Source organism: Vicugna pacos, chromosome 4 (genome assembly GCF_048564905.1).
Source record: "Vicugna pacos chromosome 4, VicPac4, whole genome shotgun sequence".
Classification (NCBI taxonomy): domain Eukaryota; kingdom Metazoa; phylum Chordata; class Mammalia; order Artiodactyla; family Camelidae; genus Vicugna; species Vicugna pacos.
The window spans coordinates 57,699,508-57,726,005 of NC_132990.1; the positions used below are offsets into that span (position 1 = coordinate 57,699,508).

At 36.9% G+C, this 26,498-nt stretch overlaps 1 long non-coding RNA gene across 7 annotated transcripts in view; it reads right to left on the reverse strand.

Moving 5' to 3' along the window:
• The window catches only part of LOC140696123 (uncharacterized), a 673,002-nt gene that overhangs the window by 203,135 nt on the left and 443,369 nt on the right, over positions 1-26,498 (reverse strand). The window contains exon 7 of one of the 7 annotated variants that reach the window (XR_012072176.1): positions 20,064-20,466. The exons of the other annotated variants lie outside the window; for them this stretch is intronic. This is a non-coding gene — a long non-coding RNA (uncharacterized lncRNA). Of the gene's footprint in view, positions 1-20,063; positions 20,467-26,498 lie in introns of those variants that run through there. 7 annotated transcript variants of the gene reach the window in all.

Sequence of the window (26,498 nt, forward strand, 5' to 3'; positions counted from 1 at the left end):
CATTCATTCAGTGGAGCCGGAGTGCTCAGGAATTAAAGAAAGATGAGAAGATTTATTCAGTTAGAAAAATCAGCACGATGTGAACCACATTTTAGAATTAGAAACAGCAGTTATATTAAAAGGAAGGAAACGCCCAGACTTAGAATTTAAAGTGTGTGTATGAGTGTGTGTGTGTGTGTGTGTGTGTACATCCACATGTTCTAATTCCTGGCCTCCTCTAATTGGCTGAGTAAACTTGAACAAATCGCTCTACTTCTTAGAGTCTCAATTTCATTATCTGTAAAATGGACAAAATCACTCTAACCTCACTTTGGCCCTGCTGAGAGGTTTAAAGGAAATTCCACATCAAAGTGCCGAGCATAGCTCCAGGCAGATAGCAGGCACGCATTAAAAGTTTGTTAAATCTCAATATGAATGGCCACAAATGAAGTCTAATTAGAAAATAATTACATAAATCAAATCTTTGAATGATTAATAGCAAAAATAAATTTTTTTCCCTCCTACTCCATTTTCTATTTAATATTGAACATACTGCAACAATTAAGGGCCAGAACTTTGTGAAGTGACTGCCATAAAAACAGAGCTGAATTTATTTAAAATAATAATAAACAGTTATTGCATTCAAAATGTTCATATCATTTAAATTAAAGTCCAATTCTGTGGATTTTGCTAATAAAAATATATTAAAAATGTCCATTCCTTCAAGAGCAATTTTAACTTTTCAGAATATTTTTATATCCCTTATTGTTGGACCACCTAGCGTCAGTAGAATCAAATAAATGACAGGTTTACAATAATTTTGCAGGTCCTTCTGAATACTGTTTTTCATCCCTAGAGAGCTTGATCCTTATTTTGTACAAGACAGGGCAGCTGTAGGTTACAGAGGAGAAGTTCTCCTGGGACCTGCCTCATTCACAGTGCAAGTCTCTCCTGTGAGCGCCAGCTGTGTCTCTGTAAACATTGCTATGCCAGGTGGGTCTGTCTAAGAACTCTGTTCTTCTCTCTTGACACACTTTCATATACGGGTTTTAACAACGTCTTACAGGCTTATGTATTCCACATCACCGTCCCAGGTCTGTCATCCAGCACTTCCTGTGTAAGGATATGACGGACACTTGTGCCACCTTGTCCCATCGTGTCCTGAACTAGATAACCTATCCCTCGCTAAACCCGGTTCCCTCTCTCCACGATTGGTGCTATCATCCATCCAGAGAACATGAGCCAGAAACCTGGGATTATATTTAAACTCATCTTTCACTTTCCCCACATCTCACAACTAAGGCTTACTGGTCTTATCTTCTAAATCTTCATCAGTTAGACCTATTATCTTCTTGTCTGCTCTCTATCACTGTCCTGCTTCAGGCTCACAGCATCTTTTACCTACCCTACTGTACTACTTTCCTATAAAGTCTTCCTTCCTCTAGGCTTCTTGCCCTGCTTCAAACTATCCTTCATCACCTGACAGCCATACTGGTAGAATGCAAGTCTGACTATGTCACTCTGCTGCCTGCAGTCACTTTACATCACCCACGAGGTTGGAGGCAATGTAACTTGGCATCTAACACTTTATATGTGTTCCTGCTCTGTTCTCCAGCCTCATCTTCTACCACTCTCATTGTTACAGTAATAATGAAATAATATTAAACTTCTTAGAAGAGCTTGCTCTACAATTGGTGCTGCTTCACAACCATGTGCCATTTTGCCTGATGTTTCTTTACAAAGACCATCTTTTCGTCTTCTAGTATTTCCTCAAGATTCAGCTGAAGGTTTGCTTCCTTCAGGAATCCTTCCATGAACCCCCAGACTTTTGCAACATCACACACGAGCACCTCCATTCTGGAACTATACTTTCCTTCTGAACTAGTCTGTGATCCTTTTTAGAGCAGAGAACTAAGCAGCATAATGTTATCTTTAAGAATATGGGCTCTGAATTCAGGACCATGGGGTTGGAATCTTGTCTCTTCTAGTTATTAAGCCAGATGACAAACTACCTAGACTCTCTGAGCCCGTTTCTTTATCTTTTAAGAGGTAAAAATAACACTGGACTCAAAGAATAATTATCAAAATTAAATGAACTGAAACCCAAAGGATGAGAAGGAGTTGGCATGCAAAGACTTGGAGAATGCACATTTCAGGGAGAGAGAATAGCAACAAAGGCCCAGCTGATAAAACATGGGGCGCTGAATAACTTACAGTCAACAGCCCCATTTCTCCCCTAATGTTCACTCAGCCTGGGGTTATGGTTTCTAAGAGAAAACAATGAAGGCTCCAGAATTAACACATGGTGCTTTGCAGAATCTTACAAGCTGGAATCTGCTTCATTTCTCCTGCCTCATTTGGATTCTTCCCAGACTTTACTGTCACACTTAAACTTTGCGTTAAACTTAAAAGCCATCAAAAGTGGTGAAAGGGCTACATTGGCAGCGCCCCAGAGGATGAACATAAATGCTGAGTGCAGCACTCTGGCAAGGGAACTTTGGAGAGGGCAGTACCCAAAATGGTGAGCCTCTGGATGAACACTGCAAAGCACATACATTCAGGGAATGTGGACCTCTTGTCAAACTTGACAGCAGGTTTATTTTCAGCATGAGATGCATTTGCCAAATGAACAGAGACTCAAAGATCTCAATGGTTTTAAAAATAATTTTTACTTTATAGCAGAGAAATAAAATGATTTATGAGTTTGTCAGAGAACGGATGTTGCCTTTTGAAACCCCCACCCCGTTCCAAAGTTTCATGAATTGCAAATGAAACAGCGGGTGATATATATGTATATGTGTGTGGTGTGTGTGTGTGTGTGTGTGTATGCACACATGTATCTTAGTGCTTGTCCTCTCTCTTCTTTGCCTCCGTGGTTTGGAAGCCAACTCCACTGTGTGCCTTCACTGACGCTGCAAGCAAATTGTAATTATAATGCCGAACAGTTATTTCCAAGACAAACCAAATCTGTGTTCCATTAAAGTCATGGAATAGTTAAACATTTTTTTTATTCCCAACTATAATAAATAACAGGTTCTCTATTCAATCTGATGCTCCAAAAGTCAGAGGACTCCACATGGTCCCTTTCGTGATATTTGGAAATAGATTTTGATGGTGTCCCAGGCATATCAGCAGGAGGTCAGTTTAACTTATGGTTTATCATGCTCACTGTGGTTTGGACAGCGGCTGCATGGAAGTCCTGAAATGGTAATCGATTTCCTCCCTGAGATGCTAAGCTTGCCTGCCAACTACTAAGCATATTCCCTCTGTGTTGTTTCGAGATGTGAGATGGAATCACAGAAATGAGAGTGATACCTTCTATGGAACTAGAGAAGAGGAAATGCTGCACTTTGGGAGTTGTCTCAAGAGGAAACCATAACACTTGAGTTTTTCTGTTCATCAGTTTGCAAGAATAATTCTGATGATATATTTTTGTAAAACTGTCTTTGAAATGAAATCTTCCTCTATAATTCATGAATTATTGTATGCCAATGCTCTAAATTTATGTTTATTCAGAATGTATTTTGATGGTTAAAGTAACTCTTTAAAGAATGTTTGTATAAAAAAAAAATGTTCTGACACCCACCAGCAACCATTTACCGCCTATAAAAAGTCTAGTTTACATGCACTTTCTGCTTGCTCTTTAACATGTTGCAACCATGCTGAAAAGTAGCGATTAATTAAAATTTTCAATTTAAAAAGACCATAATCTTTCAGTCAGTTCTTTACTCAGCAGATCCATGTTATATCTCCAGAGTAGGGGGATCTTGCTCTGTTTATATTTCTAAAGATCTCCCTAATTTTCTTACAAGCTCAGCTATGCATTTAAACAGTGGGTTTCAAATTCTGGGTGACTCACAACAAGATATACATTTTATACAGTAACCCAGTACACACAAAAACTAATTCATGGAACAATACTTACTCTTAACACATACACTACATTCTGACATTTTCTTTTCTTTTTTCTTTCCTTTCCCTTTCTTTTCTCCTTTACTCTACTTCATTCCGGTCCATTCCATTTTTAAAATGCTAGTCAAATCCATTAAACTGATTTTCCTATACATAAATGGTTCAAGGCCTACAGTTTCAAAAACACTAATTTACCGATTTAAAAGAATGGTTCTCCTCCTCTTTCTCCTCCTCCTTCTTCGATATTTTACCCGAAATGTATTATGGACTTGTAGCCTAAGGATCTTCGGGATATCCAAGTTACCATGCCATCTCTTAACATTTACAAGTCTCTTTATCCTCATCTCTAAAATGGGAATAAAGGTAAATAGAACTGATAACACAGGATTGTTGTAGGAATTAAAGGAGATCATGTACAAAAAGCACTTGGCTCAGCCCCAGGCACATAGGGTGTTCCCAATAGATGATAACGAATCACTACAGTAGACTCCCATATCAAATCTCATCCTTTTTGCCCCTCAGGAAATACCTCTAGATATGATCAAAAGGGGGAAAAATTAGTACAAAATGCCTTTTAGCTCTCCAATTGGTAGTTTCTACTGATTAATATTCTTAATTCTTTTGTACCCCACGTGGGGTAGGGGCCTATCACTGTTAGAAACACTGAGCTCCCTTCACCATTCTAAATAATGTCCTTCACATCTTCCCATTGACTAATTACACACTGTATACTGAGAGAAGCTTGGCCAGTTATTTATTAAAGGATTCTAATAAATAGCCAAAAGCTGCGCTTTTGAGTTACTTAAGTTTACCTCCTATACCACGTAAGGAACAAGTCCCTGCTGAGTGGGCCAGGGCAGGGTGTTCCATGGGCATTCTCTCTCGTCTCTGTCTCCCCCCTTATCTCTGACTTCCACCCTCCCCTTCATGACCTTCTCTATCTGCTGCTTCTTCCCTTTCCTTAGACTGTGATGAAGTTGTCCTAATCACTATGGTTCTCCTTAATGTCTTTCAAACTCTGCACTTCTTCCTTTGGCAGTTTGGTTTCTATCAACCTACAGATCAGTAGAGGATGGTGGTTGGGTGTGAAGGCATGCTTTTATTCCAGTCTTCGGCCTTCTGACCGTCTATCTCTGCCATATGGAATGATTTATCATTCTTCCAATTTACTAGACTGTCTCTGTGCCTTTGTCTAGGCTGCCTTCTTGTATGCAACTCTTTCCACGCACTCTACCTACTTCATCTGATCATTTATTCATTCCTCAAAATTCAGCCCATATCTTACCTCTTCATTCCCTGACTCCCCAGGCAATATTAGGTCTCCCATATCACGCCACAAACTTCTCTTTACTATAAGCTCTTACCACCCAGTATTATAACTAGCTACCTTTCCCAACACCAAAAGCTCCTTTTCAGTTCTAAACTCTCAATGATGAAGGAAGAAGAGGTATTTAGTGAGTATAGGTTGGGGATTTAGGTAACTTATTAGTTAACTTCTAATCCAGCCTCCTGTGCTTTGAGGCTGAATCACTTGAATTCTCTAGAACCACAAGGATGTAAAAGAATGTCCTTTTTCTCCTACACCCCATGAAACTTGCTTGGTCTTTCTTTGCCTAAGAGTCAGCCTCCTGTCCCATCAGTAGAAACGTCTTTCAGTGACATTCTATAGGTTGTTTCACTATAGTTTGAATTTGGATGGATACATGTGTGTGTCTGACACTGCAGCTTGAAACAGTCAGTATCTCATCTTCTGTTTGCTTTTAGATTCCTCAGCTTGAGCCCATGTACAAAAAGTTAGCTTATTGCCTCCTGATTATTTATTGACATTTGAGTTAATGGAATGTGGCCCAGATGGGGATTTCTTGCTAATGGGGAAAGTGCTTCCTCACAAACTTGACCGGCGTTCCAAAACTGGAGCCTGTGTGGAGGGTGCAGAATTCTTCAGCTGTTAAAGAGCTTGGCTCACCATCAGTCAGCAAGTAGGGTCAGACTCACAGACTACATATCCATTCACCAGTCACTGAGTCTAATAGTTTCTCCCTCTGCCACGTCCTATACCTGCCCCAAGCAGCAAGCATGACCAGACAGAGGTCTTGCCATCAAAGAGCTCCATGTCTGTTTAAATGAAGACCAGTAAGTAGATCATTAGAATAGAGCGTGATAGAGGTATGCATAAAAGTAGGGAAGACAAAATAGTCAATGACAAAAGTGTAACAAGACCTAATGTAGGAATAGTAGAACTCATCAGGTCAATAAATAAATAAATACTTTTCCACGTATGTTGTAAGAAAAATTATTTGCGAATGCCCAAGGTTGATGAGGCCTCAGAATTTTGTCCCTGTTAACCGCCACTTGAAGCCAGACTGCTTCAGAGAATCAGAGAGGACAGCTGAGCAGGTGGCAAAGGAAGGAGTCAGCATGAAGGCATGAATGTCTAGAGAAGAGAGTGCCACTTGGGAGACTTTCTTCTTTAATCTACAGGCTGCATGTTAAATAAAGCAAGTGCAGGAAGCTGAGCAAAATTCAACCACAGTATTCTGGAGCAGTAGCTAGAAACCGTCCCCATCACTCTATATCGCCTGGTCTTCCTACTTTTGTGATGGAAAAAGTGGCAAATAGGGTGGTGAGCAAGATGACTCCCAAAGTTGCTGCCCTACAGTCACTCTACAGTGAGATCACCAGCTGACTTTAGGATCTATTTTGTGGTGATTAAAGGGAAATCTTCAAATGCTGAAAAGTCAGGACGGAATAATCTACATCCTCAACAGCCCCAAATCTGTCCAACAGTTGTCTTAAAATTGTCATTGTTCTCGCTTTGTCTCCTAAGAGTCCCTAAAACTGGCTTGGTACAGATTGATCGCTAGGCCTTCTTTGATTCCTTTCTTCTTTGATACGTGGTCTTCTCTTGTGATCATTCATATAGCAACTGCTAGATGGAATTACAGGTTACTTGAGCTGGATGCAACCCCTCACTGCACACACGTGGGATCTTATACCCAAAGAGGGGAAGGGACTTCACTAAGACCACACAGTTAGTGGCAGACTTAGTCCTCCCAATTCCATTGCCTTGTCTCTTGATGCTATGCCTTCATTTTGGGAGATCTAGTCAATCATCTGTAACAACTCTGCCTCAGAGATGCAGGCCAGAGGCTTGGAGAGTATTTAATACCACGGCTATGATTGCATAGATAATAAACAATGAAAGGAAGCATTTAAACCAGGAATGTTCAATTCTACTATTATTTCTCTGCTATAGTGTACTGGGAAAACCTACAAGAACAAATCAATGCTAGTAATCACTCGTGTCTTTTGAGGAAAACTCATCTCTCAAGTACTGTGAAGTGTCCTTAGACACCTAAGAGGATGTATTTTGATGTGCCCTTTGAACATGATTTTTAGCAAACTTTCTCCTTGAGAGAATAGACACAGCTCCATGGAGATCTTTGTCTTGTCCATTCTTCAAGGGGTCTCATGTGGCTGGGTCACATGTCACGTGGCTGGAGTGTCGCAGGGAGGGGTTTTTTTGTTTGTTTGTTTGTTTGTTTGTTGTTGTTTTTTTTAAGGAAGTTCTTAATTAGTCACTAAATGGCTGGAGCAAATGGCTTAGATGCCTCTGTTCATAGAGGCATGCAGCAGGGCACAGAATCTTGTCTGACCAGTGACAAGGTCATAGGAAAGCAGAGGCTGCTATCATTGATAAATTCTCAGTACCAGTGAACTATTTTATGCAGCGTCTGAACGAGAAGGAATCTGGAAGCTCATCTAATAATCTCCTCATTTTAAAGTTAAAGGAGACCAAGGGCTGACAAGACTCTTCTCTCAGATTACAAAGAACAGAGAGAATTTAGAACTTCTCTGACCCAAAGTTTGAGTCACTGGTTCAAGAATTTGTACAGACTAAGAAGAGTCAAGTGCAGTTATTATTTATAAAGAATGAACTGAGGCAGTCATCTGACAAACTGCGTCCCATGGGGTTTGCATACAGCTCTCCTGGCTCACATATGTAGATACTGCTGACTGCCTAACTCAACTGCCATACTCTACTGTTTTTTTGGCTAACAAAACTCCAATTTTATTCATGTGGTCACATGCACAGGCCCAGATAATCAATCATGATTGGTGTGAGTCAGCCATGACCATTCCACTTCCATTCATCAGCGATTTACTCAGAGTTGAGCCAGCGATCCAATTACGGCCAGTGAGACATTAGGAGAAGTCGCTGGGGACTTCATGATGCTTGGAGCTGTAGCAGCCATCTTGTGATCATAAGGGGAGACACTGCATGTAAACTAAGGATAATAGAGCCAAAGGACCAAGGGAAGTAGAGCTCTTGGTGACATCGTTTAGTTGGCAAACCAACCCTGGGTCCTTGCACCTCTATGCAGCACACTAATCCAACCGCAAATGACTTTACTGTTTAAGCCATTCATAATGTTACTTGCAGCTGCCTTTATTTTTAAGATATATGAAGATAATTTCCAATAATGGCCAAGACTGAAAAATTACTTATTCATTAATGGGCAAGTATGTTTCTCAAAAGCAGGAACTGCCAGGACTTTCATTCTCGTATTCCCAAGGCACAGGTAAGTGTCTGGCATTGTATGGATGTTCAGAAAATGTGTAAAGTATATATGACATGTATCCCCACTAGACATATACATTGCAGAATAAAGCTTGGGATGGATGTGACTAAACTTGAAAATCGGCCTTTGTTGAGAACCTAACACAAGTCAGCCCTTGTTCTAGTGGATTTCTGAAACCAGTATGGTACCAAGGGCAGGATGGTGTGAGATGTCTACCTTGGGTGCAGGCAGTGAGGGGTGTATTAGCCATAAAGATGATAAAACAATACCGAAAATGGACTGAACGAATGATCTGCTCTTTATTATCATCATGAGGCAGAAATTCTAAACGTCTGTGATAAAACTCCCCCGTTGAGAAAAATTTTTTGTTAGTCTAAATTCTAAACAGTTGTTGGGGTGACTATTGAGTTTCAATAATACATACATGAGCTTTAAATTAACACTTTTTTGGGGGGTTACTTATCCTTTAATAAACATTATATTCTACACAGAAGTTAATTCAGAGAACTCCCAATTACCAAGGCAGCCCTTGACAGGTACAGACCAGCTATGAGCCTTGATGTCAAGATTATGTTTGTGACAATTTGGAACCATTCCAGCTAGGATTAAGGGCAAGTGTAGTGCACATCCCTAGCACTTGTGGTATTACCTATCCGTATATTTAAATGGGTGATTCTGAGTGAACATCAACAACATAGCAGTTGAAAAAGATGAATAAACCTCTCATTTCTGAAATTTTTCGGTGACCCCTTGGAGAACTGATCTGCGTCTAAAACTTAAAACAAAATGAAGGTACAAGGTATTATGTTATTGGCTGGTAAGTGCAAATTTTAGCCCATAAATGAATTTGAATTTTTATGTTGTAAATTTTTAGATGAGGTTAATTAGACACTAAAACCACTATTTATAAGCAGCCAGAATCAGCTTAATAAATGTACATTAAAACACTACACTTGAAAATTAAGGCTTGAGATTCAGTATATAGAAATTGTACAAAAGATGTGCAAAACTATACAACAAGATGTAAGAAAATGAGTATTTTGCACAGGAAAAAGATTCAGATTTCAATAAAGAATGAAGAAGAAGCAACAAAAGATGCTTGTCTTACAATGCTAGAAAAAAATCAAAAGTACAAAAGGGTATTTGACTGCCTCAGTCATTTTCTCAAGAAACTGTACACTTGTTCTAAAGCAACTGATCAAATAATGTCAGTATTAGTTATCATATAGATATTTCCTTGATTTTTGCAGAAGATTTTGCAAAATGTAAGACAGTTTCAATAATTTTCTGGTGAAGTTATTTTAGTGGATTTGTTTTTTAAATTTCAGAGACATTTGAAAGCTGCTAGAATTGACCTCAAAGACAAAGACATGGCCTTTATGACAATTTCTTGAAGTTACTGTGAAATGGGGTTTTCAAGGAATCTTATTCTTTACCTATGTATGTATCAGTTGATTCTTGTGAAAGAAATAATTTTAATTAAAATTAATAAAAACACAGAATTTTTGATTAATTATGAGAGAAGACAAGTTAATCATACTTCAAAAACAAATAAATAAATAAACTCACAGAAAAAGAGATCAGATTTGTGGTTACCAGAGGCAGGAATGGAGGGAAGGGGAGTTAGATGAAGGTGGTCAAAAGGTACAAACTTCCAGTTATATGATAAAAAAATGCTAGGGATGTAATGTACAACAGGATAAATATAATTAGCGCTGCTGCATGTTATATATGAAAGTTGTTAAGAGAGTAAATCCTAAAAGTTTTAATCATGAGGAAAAATTTTTTTCTATTTCTTTAATGTTGTATCTGTATGAGATGACAGATGTTCACTAACTTATTGTGATAATAATTTCATGATGTAAATCAAATCTTGATGCTGTATACCTTAAACTTAGATAGTGCTGTAAGTCAGTTATACATTTAAACTGAAAGAAAAATAAATAAATTATAAAATTAACAAAAATAAAGAATTTTTTATCAACTATGAGGGAAGATAGATTGACAAGTCTGGCTATACTGTCTATTGAACATAAATGAGCAAGGAAGACCAAATTTGACAAGATATAAAAATAGAAACTGTAATATTATTATGTAAATGTATGTGTAAATTTTTTCCCTTTAAAAAATACTTTAACGTAAATAAAAAGCATTAATTCTTTAATTTTTTTCTTTTTTTGTAATGTAATTTTCTATTGGCATGATTATATATATGTTCAAAGAAAAATTTTACTGTCTGTATTTCTTTTCTTGTCACTATGAGTATTATTTCATTTCATGATTATTACTGAAGATCACTGTCACTTAGAGGAGAGGGGTGCTCACGATGATCTGTTTTCATGTGTCACATATGCTAGGCTCACTACTTTCAGCAGCTGTGTTTTACAAATGAGAAAACCTAGGCTACAAGAAGTTAGGTGTTCAAGGCCCCACATTTAAGAACTGTCATGAAGACAGTCCTTTGTGAGGAACCAGATGATTGCCGCCTCAGAGCCCGCAGAGCACAGCACGGCCATGCTTCAGCACAGCATGGGGTACAGTTAACCATAAGCTAACAGAATGTTGTGGTCAACTTCATGTGTATTCATAAATTTTACTTGAATATAAGTCAACCCTATTCTAAAGCCTTCCACCCAGAGTCCCTTGCTTCACCCAAACAAATTGTTCCACTAAAAAAATAAATATCAACTGTGAAACAGCCTATTTATGTAAGCAAAAACATTATCTAATCCCCATTTATTATGATTCATACATATACAATGCACTTGATTATACTTTTTGGTAATGTTACATTTCTAGTAAAGTTTATTAAAAACAGAACTCTTTGAGAGAAGAAAAGGGAATCACTATGAAAATCCACAATAAACCCCACACTCCCAGGCTTATTCCCCTAGTTAATGTCCTTCTTGAAGATACACACAGGAAAGGAGTGTGGGGCCCCTTCTCAGTTGTGTTATACTATGTTCTGTTTCCATGGGAATACACACTAAGGAGATGAAATCATGAAGTACTCTAGAAGGTGCTAATATCTCAATGGGGCATAATAACCCACTGAAAATATCTACATTCACATAAAATACGTCACAGGAGAAAAATGGAAATTTGGGGGAGGAGAGGGAAGGAGCACCATAGACATGGCAGATCAAGTTGATACAAATGCCATACAAATGCTAGCTTTGAAGCTGTATTTAATAATCATGAGTCACACGTAATATTAAAATACCACTGTTGTAATTTAATTTGGTCAGGGTCAGTGTCTACCCTTTGAGTATCCAAGTATCTCTCTTTCAGTCCCTCTCTTCTGTATATTTTCAACCCAATGGGTTTTTTTCATCATCTTTCCTATCATTGTCATAATTCTCCATCTAATCTTCAGTTATCATGGTATCAAGTGCCAAGTAATTTACAAAGATCATCCATTTATATTTCAGAATGTACTTATCATGTGGGAATTACTTTTTTTTTTTTTTCCTATTTTGCTGCTGAGGAAATTGAGAGTCAGGGAGAACAGCACAGCTCAAAAGCAGGATTCAGGACTCGAACCCAGATCCTTCTGATGTGGTCTCCACTAAACCTTACTTCCTCACTGATGGCACTGATGTCTGAGGTTCCTAATACATTTATTTCAGACTTAGCAGTTTATAAACATCCTATGAAATAAGACAGTTTCTTGCAGGGATAACAGGAATCCTAGCTTAGTCTCCAGCTATCCCAGCACAGACAGTCAATTGGGAAGAACATGCTTTAAGAGTTTTCTCTATGAATTAAATGCCATGATGGTTTTGGATTAAAAGATAGTTCAGAATATGTATATCTAAGGAGAAGGCAGAAGAGGAAGGGAGAAAACTGCAGTGAATTTATCTGAGAATGTTCCCTTCCGGGCCACACGAATGGTAAATGAGCCATGTGAATACAGAGGCCAGGGCACCAGCTGAAGGAGCTCTGCTCATGAAGGACTCTAACACATCGGTACAAGCTGCGCTGATCAGGGCACAAAATGTAAGCCAGAGTGGGAGAAAGGACACTGACCTAGCACTGCATGAAAAAATGATACAGCTTTGGGATCAGTTAGGATCAATTATCTGTAATAACAAATAGATTAAAAAATGTATAATGGCTCAAGCATAGAACTGTTTTTTGTTATTTGTTTGCTTTTGGCTTTGTATATTTGGTTTGTGTACGTGTGCATGTATGTGTGCACGTGTGTGTATGTGTGTGTGAACTCAAACACTGCAGTACAATTCTATGTTGGCAGAATGATTCTGGTCACAAGTCATTCAAAGATTCAGGCTCTGTGACCTTCAACACAGTTTTCAAGGTCATCTCGGGTATTAACATTTAGCCAGTTGATGTAAAGGACATAGAGGACCACTATGGGAAATGCAGTCCTGCTGGGTATTCATAAAGGAAAGGAATCAGGCTGCTGACCAGTTAACAGACTCCAGGAAACTCTTCCCCACCGACACGGGAAGCTTTGGGAATGTCAGTTAACAACTCAGGTATCAACATTCTCAAACAGGATTCCAGTCCTTGTGATGGGAAAGCAACCCCTTATTGTGGCTTCACAGTCAGCAAGAAAGGCCAGAGCTAATGGAAATCTACTGATAAGAAGAAAGAAGATGGCTGTTGCCCAGAGAGAGCAGAGATGTCTGCTCAAGGAAAGGAGGTTGAGTAATAATAGTTACAGTGAGAGTCACAGATACCTAAAAGTTCAAGTGCTTATTTTTAAATATTCAGATAGCAAAGGAAGAAATAAAAGGGTAACAAAGATTATTAATAATCATTCCACCTGGAGATTAAAATTATTAACATTTTGGTGAATCCTCTGCCAAATCAAATGTAGGCTCTAGCTTGCTCGCTCTCTCTCTCTCTCTCTCTTTCTCTCTCTATACAGTTGCAGTGTCCCACAGTATCCCTGGGGAACTGGTTCCAGGACACCCGCAGATACCAAAATCTGCAATTGCTTAAGTTCTTCACTATAAAATGGATAGTACTTGCATAAAACCTATACATATCCTTCCATATACTTTTAAATCATCTGGATTTCTTATACCTAATACAATGTAAATGCTGTGTAAATAGTTGTAAATATAATGTAAATCCTTATAAATAGTTTCAGGCACACGGCAAATTCAAGTTTTGCTTTTGGGAAATTTCTGAATTTTTAAAAAATATTCTTGATCTGTGGTTGGTTGAATCCATGGGTGGGGAACCTACAGATACAGAGAGCCAACTGTATACGTATATACATATTTTTAGATGACATATCATACTTCTGTTTTATAGTCTGTTTTTTTCACCTAACCATTAAAGATTCTTGCTCTTGTATTAAGTAGATGATCATATAAATGATCAAGTCAGTTCTTCATAAAAATAAAATCTTAAGTCTGTTTCTTCTTTCTTTTTATTTATCTGTATTCTTTTTGATTATAAATAAAGCTGCAATGAATATCCTTGTTCCTGTATCTTGAGTCACTCATCCAGTTATTTACATAGGAAAAATTCCCAGACAAAACAATGGATTCACCACATCATTCATACCTACATACTTGGGTGTGTAACCCTAAAAGTATGCACACTTGAAAGTTTGAAATATACTGCCAAGTTTCTCTCAAGAAAATTGTACCCACTTATATTAGCAGTATATGAATCCTCTATCCCTATAGTTACAAGTACTAGATATCTTTATTATTTTTTAATATTTGCAAAAAAAAGCAAAAATGAAACTCCCATTTTTATTTTAATTTGCATTTCTTTGATATGTAGTCAGCATCTATTCAAATGCTTATTGGCCAACCTGCATTTACTGCATCTGAATATCTGGCAGCTCAGTGCCCTGCTCAATTGCTGTTTCTTTTCATAATTTTTTTTACTATGCTAATTTTTATTTTTTGGTGAACTTTAAAACAATTTAATTAAAAAATCAAGATTAGGTTAAACAGATAGGTTTGCTTAGTGAATAATGGTATCAGTAGAGTGAGTAGTCACACAAGAATCAAGTGTAACTATTTATTTCTCCCTTTTCATGATTTTTGAAGGAATTTTATAGTTTTCTTCATGTAACTTTTATTTTTTAAGTTTATTCCTAAGTATTTTATGTGTTAAGCTGTATTTTGTATCAGAATGTTCACCACTGTATTTTCCCTGATCTCTTTTTGTGAGATAAGAACTTTTTGAGTTTTGTATATTCATTTTTTCACCTGCTACTTTATTGGTTTCTCTTTTTATATCTATGAGTTTTTAGCTGGTTTCTTGGGTTTTTATGAAGTTAAAAATTTGAATTTTTTTCTGTATTTCTATCACTTTATTTTATTAAGTGTTAGCATGGCTGATTTTTCCAAAGCAATGATGATAACAGACATGCTTGATTCGTGTCTGACTTTAAAGGAAATGGCATTGTATTGTTACGGAAACGACAGGCCAGTCAAGAAACAAGCACCACTCGGAGGGTTGGAGTACTCAGATGTATTACGCTGGCGGGCTCAGAGGGGCTTCTGCTCCGAAGCTCTGAGCACCTCCAAGACGTGCGCATGAGGTTTTATAGGGTAAAGTACAAGCTTGGGGTATTCGGCCAATAGGCATGGAACAGCTTTAGCAGCATTATCATCACAAACGTGGAGGTGGGGAGGCAGCAAACCAACATTCCAAAGCCAGATATGTATCTTTGAAAATCTAGCTGGCTAGCAGAAAAACAAACAGCAAACCAACACTAATGAACTTGGATTTACAAGTTAGTCCAGCAGAACTCAGATCAGTATTCCAATACTTAGACTTGTGAGTTATCTTGTTAACCCAGCCCAGCCTCTCCTTCACATTCCTAGACCTGTGAGTTACCTTGTTAGACCAGCCCAGCTTTTCCTTCACAGTATGTGAATGTGTGTATGTAAATGTGTATATAAAAATATGTTTATTATATGAAGAAAATAGCATCTTAATCTGTTCCTCCTAGACTTTTTAATAAGGAACAATCAATACAAGTTATTAAATGCCTTGTAGTAGCTATCATGGTACTTACAGAAAGTAATTCTTGCGCCTAGGTTTTTGCATTTTGCAGGGAGTTTCTAAGCAAAAATGAGGGAATCATGTTAATTATATTGTATTCATTGCCTGTAACAGGGAAGGACAAATCTTTAATTCTGTGAAGATGCATCTTCAAAATCTCAAGTTTAGCCATCTACTATAAAAACAACTTCAGTGCACTTTTCAAAGATAAATGATGACTACAAGCTGCTTAAGGAGAGCAAAGCCATTGCCATGAAACAGAACAAAGATCAGGCAATTACGCAGAAAACCTGGAACCTTGTTGTCTAAAGGGTTTATAATGTGAAACCAAAATAAAGATGCCCAGGGACAGGTAAGAGATAGGTATACAGTTGCTTTGTATGCTACAAAGAAAGCAAATGGTTGCTTTTTAGAATCATCTTTTTTTTGACTTATGGGATCCTTCAGGGGAATGAAGGAGTTGATCTTTAATGTCCCTTTCAGATCTGCTAGGCCAAAAATCAGCGACCTCTAGAAGAGGCTGCTGACAGCCACTGAAAGCATAGCAAAGAATATCAGAGATTTTAGAGGAAGCGGAGATAGTTTTGTTCTGAAATAACTGGCTTGGAAGGACTGATGCATCCACTAGGGAGGGAGAACAGAGTTGTATTTTCTCCAGGAAGCCTTTCCCTACTTCCTTCTCCAGCTCAGTTCTTAACAAAATGAGACTCTTCCCTCCTTCTAATCTCTATACCTTTTAACCTGCCTCTCTTTGGCACTTTCTCTTCTAATTATTTACATACGTGTTTTTTTTCCAACTGGAAAATAACATAATTGAGGGCAAAATTCATGTGTTTGTATCATGCCCACACACACCTGATAGCACCCAAAACAGTTCCCTGTGCACAGCATTGTTCAGTAAGCACTTGTTGAATGAATAAACGAGTGACAAACATAAACTTGACTTAGGTCCCTTAACAGTATTACAACTGATACTATTAAGAATAATAGCAAAGGTTAATTTTTTATGAAGTGCCTGGTATGTGCCAAGATTTTAATATGCTTTATCCCTTTAATCTTTATAATGGACCTAGCAGGTAGATATTCTTCCTACTCAAGAGATGAAGAAATGAGGCTCAGAGATGTCACTTGATTTGCCAAGGCTCACATAAAAGAGACTGGAAGAACTTTCTTGACATCAAAGACCATGCTCTTTCCAACGTGCCAAGTTGTCAGGTGTCAATAGGAATTTCAATCCTACTTATATGAAGTCTTTGGTGTTCCTATTCTGCAAAGATTACTTTGAAGAATTTTAGAAGAAAAAAAAAAGTGTGTTCAAATGTGGGTGGGATTTCCAATGAGTTTTGAAATTGGAGAGAATGTATTGCCAAGCACTAAACAAACATTGAATCTGTTTTATGAGTTAATGGATTAAGTTGGATTTCAGTGGCATTCCTGTATCATACACAGCATACACATGTTCATGCTTTTCTCCAGAAATCTGGAGCAGTTGGTGTTGATCACAGACACTGCCAACTAGCTAGATTGTTTCAGAAGGATGCTACATACAGAGTTTGTATCTGGGATTGTTGTTTATCCGAAAAAGTTTATGAAAGCATTTTGACAGCCTAAATGGTCCTCCTGAAAACAGAATAGATGGTTCCCTAAAATATCTTTTCTTCTTTTAAAATATAAAGTTTTTGAAGGCAGGAACTCTGCCTTCTACTTTCTGTATAGAGAACACGCTGCTTGTAATACATGCACAACAGTCATTTGTTGAAAGAAATGAGGAAAATTTAGTCCTATGGAGTTTAAGCCCATCTGCACTGGTTATACCAGTAGGTACTACCAAATCTGGTTTTCTTTAAACAATTCTAATAGCCTTGCAAGGAAAACTTCAAAATGAAAGGTGCAAGCAAAAACAAAGGAAAACAAACAAACAAAACTCTTGGGCGCCAGTTCATGAAAGGCCTTCTGTACCACGCCCAGAGAAAGGAAATATCTCTAGAATAAGAAAATTGAAAAACTAGACAACTAGCTTCAAATATTGGGAAAATTTAAAATAAGGCTAGAAAACTTTTCAAGTTGCATTCAGTATCTGTAAGTTGTTAGTGTCTTTCTAGAGGTTCTTGCTAAGAAAGGTCTGGGACCAGATGCAGGTTTAGGAAGTAAAAGGTGTTATGATCCACTCAATGTCTGATGGTCATAGTCTCTGATCACAGTGTTGGTGCTTTTGCAATGCATATATTAAACACCCTAGGTTTAAAAGGAAAAAGAAAAAAGAAAGTGAAAGGTTATGCCTTTAAGAAATAGCTTGATCTGCCAGAGTTATTTATTCAACTGTAAGACTTAGTAAAGAGGCCATTAATTTCTCTGACAAAATATATTTATTGAGGAACTTAACTGCTAAAAATAATTTTTCCTTTATTGAAAACTAATACCCTCTATGTCTATATATAGACCAGAAAAAAAACATAAATTAAAAACTCAGTCAGTTTGATTCTGTTACCAAACTCAAGTCTGGCTGCTCGCTACTCGAAAATCAACACCCGAGACAGAAGCAAGTGTTGGTAGAAGGAAAGTTGCTTTTAATCTGAATGCGGGCAAACTGGAGAAATGGTGGACTTAGTGTCTCCAAAATACCAACTTCAAAGATTCTACTTAGCCATGAAAGTTTTAAAGGGAAAAGGGGAAGTAATCTCAGTTAATCATTGAGATAGGGGATCAGACTCAGCCATCTCCCACTGTGCGCAGGCTGGTGGACTCCCCATGGTCTTTCTTCAGATGCTACCTTATTCACACAGTTTGTGTGCGAGATTACTAAAGCGGAAGCTAGGGAAGAGATATGGTCATCTGTTAATGACTTATTCATCATTTCCACTTTGATCTCAGGGAAGAACCAACAGGTTAGGCAAGGTATTGTGTGATCAAAAGATCTGAAAGGTGTGCTGGGGCCAGAGATGAGAAGAGCATGGAGCACCTGGTTTAAGGTGAGTTACAACATAGCTTTGCTAAAGTGACAAGAAAAGGGGCTTCCTGCTGAGGGTGGTTTTCTGCAAAGAGCTGCTTACAATTCTTCTATCAAGTAATACAAGAGGGCAACTTTGTGCCTTTCCTCCTGACCCCGTCCAAAACGCATACATATGTTTGCAAGTGCACATACATAGGCAGCCGTGGGACAAGCTAACTAACCAAAGACAAATACTAGCATGAGGAAGCCAGGCTGTGGAAAACTCTAAAGTAACACAGGCACAATAGTGAAGACTCTTGCTGCCAAACCACAAATAGTTTACGAAGACGAACATTGGTACTATGGTTTTCACACGCTCGGAAGCACTGGGAGTTAGAAGTTTCCCTAGAGGGGGTGAAGAAAGCTCCAAATGCTGCCTAATAGCAGTTAAACTTAGTGAAAGATGGTTATTTGAACCTAACTGTTTGCATGTCCAAATTTTTCTCCAGATTTTATCTTAAATTTGAAAACAGAGGTAGATGCTTAATGATTCACACTTTTTCATTCAAAAATAGTATCGGCTAAAATCTGTGTTATCCCTGTTTCTCAGTCATGAATAGCAACAAGGAAACTTTCTTTTAAATCTCTTTTTGTAAGTCAGCGTTTGCCTAGTGGCAAAAAGTTTAAGTGATACAGTAAATAGTAAAATAGAGTGAATTATTTCATACTTATACCTATAGGATGACTCTGTAACTATCTGACCAGTTTTAGAAAGCATATTCATTGTTTTAGGAAATAAAGTACTAGGGAAGTTCACTAACGAAAATAACCAATCAGAATTCTAACTTGCAAAATACACATTTGTGCTTCTTCATCTTTGGTTTCTAAGGTTTTGTTTGTTTGCTTGTTGCCCAAGTTGTTTAAAAAAAAAAAGATTCTCTCCTAATATTCTTTATTTAGATTATTGCTGGATTTTCTTTTCTTTTCAATAAATAGGAAAAAGCAAAGAACAAACAACAACAACAAAACCCAACAACAACACCCCAATCTTAGTCAATAACAGTGTTTCATTTGTTCACATTTTCTAATTCCGGATGATTTTGTTTTACTCCATCTGAGCTTTCAGCTGTCAGGTGCCTCAAGTCTGTTTTGAAAATAATGAGGATATGAAAAAATACTAAATAAAGGATCATTGCCTAGACCTTCTAACTCCAATTCCAGAGCTTCTCCCCTACATGACGGCTGATTCTGCTAACTTGAATAATCTTGTAAAGGAATATAAAATTTTATTACAAATCATCTCAAGGCATAAACAACTATCCCAGTTGTGTTATGTCTTCAGAGGCTGACAATCTTCTGTAACAACCATACCAGAGATATAGTGCCAAATGGTGTTGCAGCACTGGGCCCAGTGAAACTGTGTATTCCTGGCTACAGCAAGGACCCAGAAGTGCCTGTTCTTTGGTTCTCCCCAGTTCAGGCTTGCCAGACGGCTCCTTCACATACACACCATCCCAACTCTCCCCTCCAACCATCTCATGAGTCATGAAAGCATATTTTCTACTTAAATCTATACTACCAACTATTTTTTTAACTTTGGAGGCCTTGATCCTGATAATGGTATGATCCAGCCTACTCACTGTTTTTGCTCGGTTTTAATGGGTGTTAATGGAACAGAGTGGCTGCAAACACTTATGAGTAAAAAAAAAGTAGTTCTGCTTGATGTTCTCCAAGTAATCTTATGATCACCCATTCTGTCTTTTGGCTTATGTGTACTTTCCACTGGGATAGTCTTCCTCCTGTGTCCAAGTTCTTCAAGGACTAACTTACTTTTCCATCATGCCTTCCATGCTCAGCCCTGTTGAAAGTGATCTCTTTCATTTGAATTTCTGTATGATTTACTCCGTGTTCCCCTTCCTTTTTTTTTTTCATCAAATAAAATAAATTTTAGCTGAATGTCTTAACTTCCTAAAAGACTGCAAGTTCCTCCAAAGCAGGATCTTTGCTTGATTCATTAGGTGCCAAAAACTTAATAAAAGCTCAGTAAGTTACTTATTTGATCTGTGAATAAATCAGAGAATAGAATTTTAAAATATACTATTATTAGATGTATATATTTTAGATTATGTACTGCTACTAGAACTGAGAGTCAATTTTTAAAACAATTAATCATGGTTCCCAAGATTTTTAACATGTGATATCCTCCCACTGCTTGACTTTGCAACCATATATCTCCCGAGTCTAGAAAATGATTCATGGCATTTTTAAAAATTATCTAGAGTTAGGTTTCTATTAAAATATTTCTTTGGATAACTGTTATAAAAGTAGGTTTGAGGATTACAAATCATGGTCAAGTATAACAGATGCTTCTAAGCATGAACATTCTCATTAGAGGCAATATGAATTTCCTAGGGCTGCTACAACAAAGTGTCACAAACTGAGTGGCTTAAAACAACAGATACTTATTCTCTCATAGTTCTGGAGGCTAAATGTCTAAAATCAAGGTATTGGTAGGGCATGCTTCCAACACCATCAAATTGGGCATTAGGATTCCAACATGCGAATTTGTGGGAGACACAAACATTCAGATTATGGCATGTCATTTGTTCCCTTTGGTTGCAGGATATGACATTTTCTAGCAATAGTTTTCCTAATGTGAAACTGTTATTATATTCCTTTCAAAAACCCATCCTGGACATAAAGTAGGGTTCCTTTAATATGCTGCTAAATTTATTTTACTAGTGTTGTATAGAGTACTTTTTAAAGTTAATTTATATATGAGTTAGGTTTGAATATTTTATTTCTATTGTTTCTATCAGGGTTTCAATATTATAATTATGATAGTTTGTAAAATTAAGTTTTATCTTCAAAAACATTAATGCAAAAAGATATATGCACCCTAACATTCATAGCAGCATTATTTACAATTGCCAAGATATGGAAGCAACCTAAGTGTCCATCAATAGGCAAATATTGAATAAAGAAGATGTGGTATAGATATACAATGGAATGTTACTTAGCCATAAAAAGAATGAAAATTTTCCATTTGCTGCAACATGGATGTACTTGGAGGGCATTATGCTAAGTGAATTAAGTCAGGCAGAGAAAGACAAATACTGTATATGTGGAATCTAAAAAATAAAACAAACTAGTGAATATAGCAAAAAAGAAGCAGACTAACAGACATAAAAAACAAACTAGTGGTTACCTGTGGGGCAAGGGAAGGGGGTAGGGACTTAAGGGGTACAAACCATTAGGTATAAAATAAGCTACAAGATTGTATTGAGATTGTATTGTACAACACGGGGAACATAGCCAATATTTTATAATAACTATAAAGGGAGTATATGTAACCTTTTTGGATAAAGGTGGAAACTATCCTGTTTGCTTAACATTTTTAAAGTGTATTAAAAACATTATTTTATTGTTATTTTGTTTTAAATTTTAAATATAGTTAAATTTTAATTTTTTAAACAGTTTTATCCTTTTTTACATTTTGGAACATGTTTTATAGAAGTTATTAAATGTTTGAAATCACTTATAAAAATGTTTAGAACACAGAAACTTTATGTCTAATAATTTGACATTTAAAAATTTTCTTTCCTGATTATTGACCTATTTTTCCCCTTCTCTTTGAGTTCATTTTTTCTAATTATTATTTTTTCCCTCCACTTCTACTTTATCTTGTGTTGCTATTAATAATTCTTGCTTTCCTTTTAATTGTGTTTTCCTGCTATTATCTTTGCCCATCCTTTTATTTTCATTATTTAGTTTTGTTGTGTCTTTTTAAAACACCATATGCTTTAATTGGGGGGGGGGGATCAGTCTGAAAAACCTTTGTTTCTGAAGAAGGGATTTTGTCTCTTCTGTGTTTATTCTTATAAAATATCTTAGTTCTCATTTGGCCATTCTAAAAAGAGTTTGTGACTTTAATGTTTATTTGATTTGTTAAAAATCTGTTAATATATATATAGATTATGTTTTCTTTGGTTATTTTTTCCTTGGTGATCAGGAAGGTAGGGAAGAGACTACATATCCTGGATCTTGATGGCTGAGTAATCAGATTGAGTCAGTCCTGGTGTGGGAACTCAACACTTTGTTTCATGAATAATAATAGCAAAACCCAGTAAGGTGAACCGACTAGTCTGAAGTTCCATGACTAATTAGCAGTAGAAGTGATACTGAGATCTACTGCTCTTAGCTTCAGGTCAGTGCTTTCTACTGCCTCAACTTGTGAGAAAATTTGCCCTGTTTCATGTAAATGAGCCCTTTCCTCTTCAACAATTCCCAGCCCAAATGAAAGAAGCACTTTTTTCACCATTTCAATGTTCTCTACAAAGGCATGGAAGGGATACACCCACAGAGAATGCAAAAATAATGTATTAGTTGAGGTTGGAACTTAGTGAATTATCAATAAGCTCATCATATTTTCAAAGTTCCTTTCATTTCAGCTTAATCCTGAAATTGGTAAAAGAGATTTAGGGATGGTTTTTGACATTAAGGAGCTCACACCTCATTCAAGGAGGCAGACGCATGAATAAGTAACTATAATACATGGCAGACTCTGTTGGGCGTTACAATTTGGAAAACATCTTTGCCATAATAAATACGGCATTCAGTGACATTTACTTGTAATCCTCTCTCATCATCTCTCTTTGAAGAAAATGAGTGTTTCAAAATACTTTTAATAAAGATGAATTTACTCATTAGTCTTATTATAGGGTGGGTATTTTCACTGAAGAACACAAACCTCCATACAAAAACATACACACAGGCACATACTGAAACAGTAAAAGACCAAGTTTGTATTTATCTGTAGCAGCATGGTTCACTTGCTGAGGGAAAGAAGGAAGGAAGGCAAGGAGGGAAGGAAGGAATGAAGGAATGAAGGAATGAAGGAGGGAGGAAAGGCAAGGAGGGAGAGAGGAAGGGAGGAAGGAGGAACTGGGAAGAAAGAAAGGGAAAGGAAGGAGGGAAAAGCTGTTTTTAAAAAATAAAGAAAGAAGATGACTCATGAAGGAAAGAGAACTCCTTCAGTCCATTTCAGTGTGTGTCATCTCTGAAGTGAAACTCTTGTGAGTTTCAATGTCCTTATTTGTAAAATAATGATTATGCCACACTCATAGGGTTGTGTAGATTTAAGTTAAACAAGACAGCAACTGGAGGCTGCTGGGTCGTGGCAAACTCTCAGTAACTGGTACAATAGATTGTTACATTAATTGAGCATCTTTGAGGGAGCTGCCTGTCATCCCATTTAGTGCCTCTGCAGCTGATTAATTTAGTTCAACAAATCTGGACACAATTACTCCCTACTATTGCAGACACACGTAAAAAAGTGTTTGGAATTTTTACTTTTTGATAAACCCTTTAGGTGACATTGACACATTTTCTTTTTGTTGCACCTCTAGACACTCCCATTTCTGAAATTAACTCATATTGCTCTATGCACAAATTAAATTCCAGTAAAAATGAAAGCTTCAATAAATCAACGCACCAAATTTTGTACTTCAAGGGTGATTCCATAAATCACAGAGAAATTTAGAGAGTTGTCTTGAAGAAAATTCCAAGTATCAGAGAGATCTTTTTAAAAGTGAATAATTTATGGTTAAAATAGATCTTGAGTTGCCTTTTTAAAATGTATCCACTGCCTAATTATTACAGTAATCTGGAGATGATTCAGGCTCATCTTTGAAAAGGTGCTACTTCTGAAAACTACTTTATTTACGATGTTCCATAAATGCAAAGCATTACCCTGACTGATAAATGACGGCCTCTTTTTGTGAATGTTGTGCTGTCCTTGCTGCAGGAAGCAATTCTAATTGTTTTTTCCTCAAATAGATTTTTCCCATGTGTCCTCTATTGCTGCCATGCTAAGAATTTTTGAGGGAGTCAAATACATATTCCAGGTCATTAAGACCTTTTCTTTTGTTTTTAGGAAGCTTTTGGGTTTTTAAAAAATTTTTTAATTGAAGTATAGTCAGTTTACAATGTGTCAATTTCTGGTGTACAGCATAATGTTTCAGTCATACATATATTCATTTTCATATTCTTTTTCATTGTAGGTTAGCAGTTTCTTAAATGCTAAACTGTCATTTTTTTAAGAATAATACATGATTATTTACTAAAAATTGGCTTTGTGCTAATGACTTTACTTACTTGGACATCAGGTGTGCTAGGAATTTTACATGTATTTTTTCATTTAATCCTCATAACATCTCTGTGTGTGGCAGGTACTGTTCTTGCCATTACAGTACAGAAACACCGTGGGCTAGAGAACTGAAGTAATTTAACGAAGTTCTTACAATAATGGAAACAGGACTCAAGCCCAAGCAGTCAGATGGCAGAAGCCAAGTCCTTAACCCTTGCTCTGTATTGTCTCCAGGTTAGCCATGACATATTAAGAGAAAAATACAAATTTCAAAACAGCATGTAAGGAAGGATCCCTAGTGTGATATAATACATCCCCTTGGAGGGGGTGTGTGTATGTACAGATACATAATATATATCATATATGTATATGCATACACGTATTATACTTTATATAATATAGACATCAAAAATGAGTTATTATGTAGCACTTTTTATAGTAAGCACTGCCTATATGCTAGATATTTCATATGCATTATCTCACTTAGTTCTCAAAATAACCGATTAACATGGACACTATTATCGCCCCACTTTACAAATGGGAAGAAGTACAGAAAAGTAATTTAACCAAGGTCATAGAACTAGCAAGTGGTTAAGCTAAGAATAAACCAGAAAATGACATATATATATATATATATACACACACACATACATATATATATACATGGATATATATACACATCCATGCATATGTGTATATATGTACATATGCACATATATACATAAATTTAGAAGGAGACTAACATAAGTTCACAAAATGGACTTAAAAAAATTAAATCTCAATATGTGATCTCCCTTCACCCTTTCCTGTACTTACAAATGGGTACTGTCCCTGACTGTGCCATGATTCTCCTTGTCTTTTCTTCTGTGGGTTCTTTGGTCAACCAGATTCTTTTCAGACTGGCACATTCATTTTTTCAGAGGTGGTGATATCCTCAATTAGATCACTGTAAAGTCTTATGGCCTGAGAGACATTTTATCTCTTTCTGATGACCATGCCTCTATTGCAGGGATCAGCAAACTATAGCTTTGTTTGTTTATTTGTTTTGTACAGTCCATGAATTAAGAATAGTACTTACTTTTTGAAAATGGTTTAAAAAATCAAAAGAAGAGTAATATTTAATAACATGAAAATTATATGAAATTCAATGTTCATAAATAAAGTATGATTGGAACACAGCCATGCCCACTAATTTATGCATTGTCTACGACTTTTTTGCACTACAATGGCAGAATTGAGTAGCTGCAACAGAGAACATATGGCTTGCAAAGTCTAAAATATTTACTACCTGGCCCTTTACAGAAAACATTTGCTAACTCCTGCTGTATTCTAATGCATTGTGCATTTATTTTAATGTTCAACCTTCTGGGAGCCTCTCTTCTTTCCAAATTCATTCAGGGAACTTCATTATTGCCCTATGTCCTGCTCTGATCTCTCAAGGACATGCCAATCTCAAATAATCCTTTTCTAAACATGACCACAAGTTTTCCATAATTGTCTCATTACACAGGAACTTGCTACAGTTCCCAGTGGTCTAAGAAAACCTGGGTATAGCAAAGTGGACAAGACACTGAGAGTCCAACTTACTCACAATCTTCCTCCTCTCTGGATCTCTATTTTCTCATCTATAAAGTAAGTGCACTGCACTAGGCAGCTAAGATCATTGTTACTGTGACATCGTGTGTTTACAGTAATTCAACAATCAATATTAACTGACTATTAACCATATATGGGTAAGAAAAGTGAATGTGAAGAGAGTTCTTGCCCAGCACTTGTCTGGAATTATCCAAAAATTAGCTACCCAGGGGTTCTTGGTAGGATAATACCCAGACACCTACTCCCCACCAAGATGTGTATGCCCTAATTCCCAGGCCCCGTGAATATATTACCTTAGATGTAACAGTTTATCAAAGCCACCTTACTGACTACTATCCCACATTGTGTC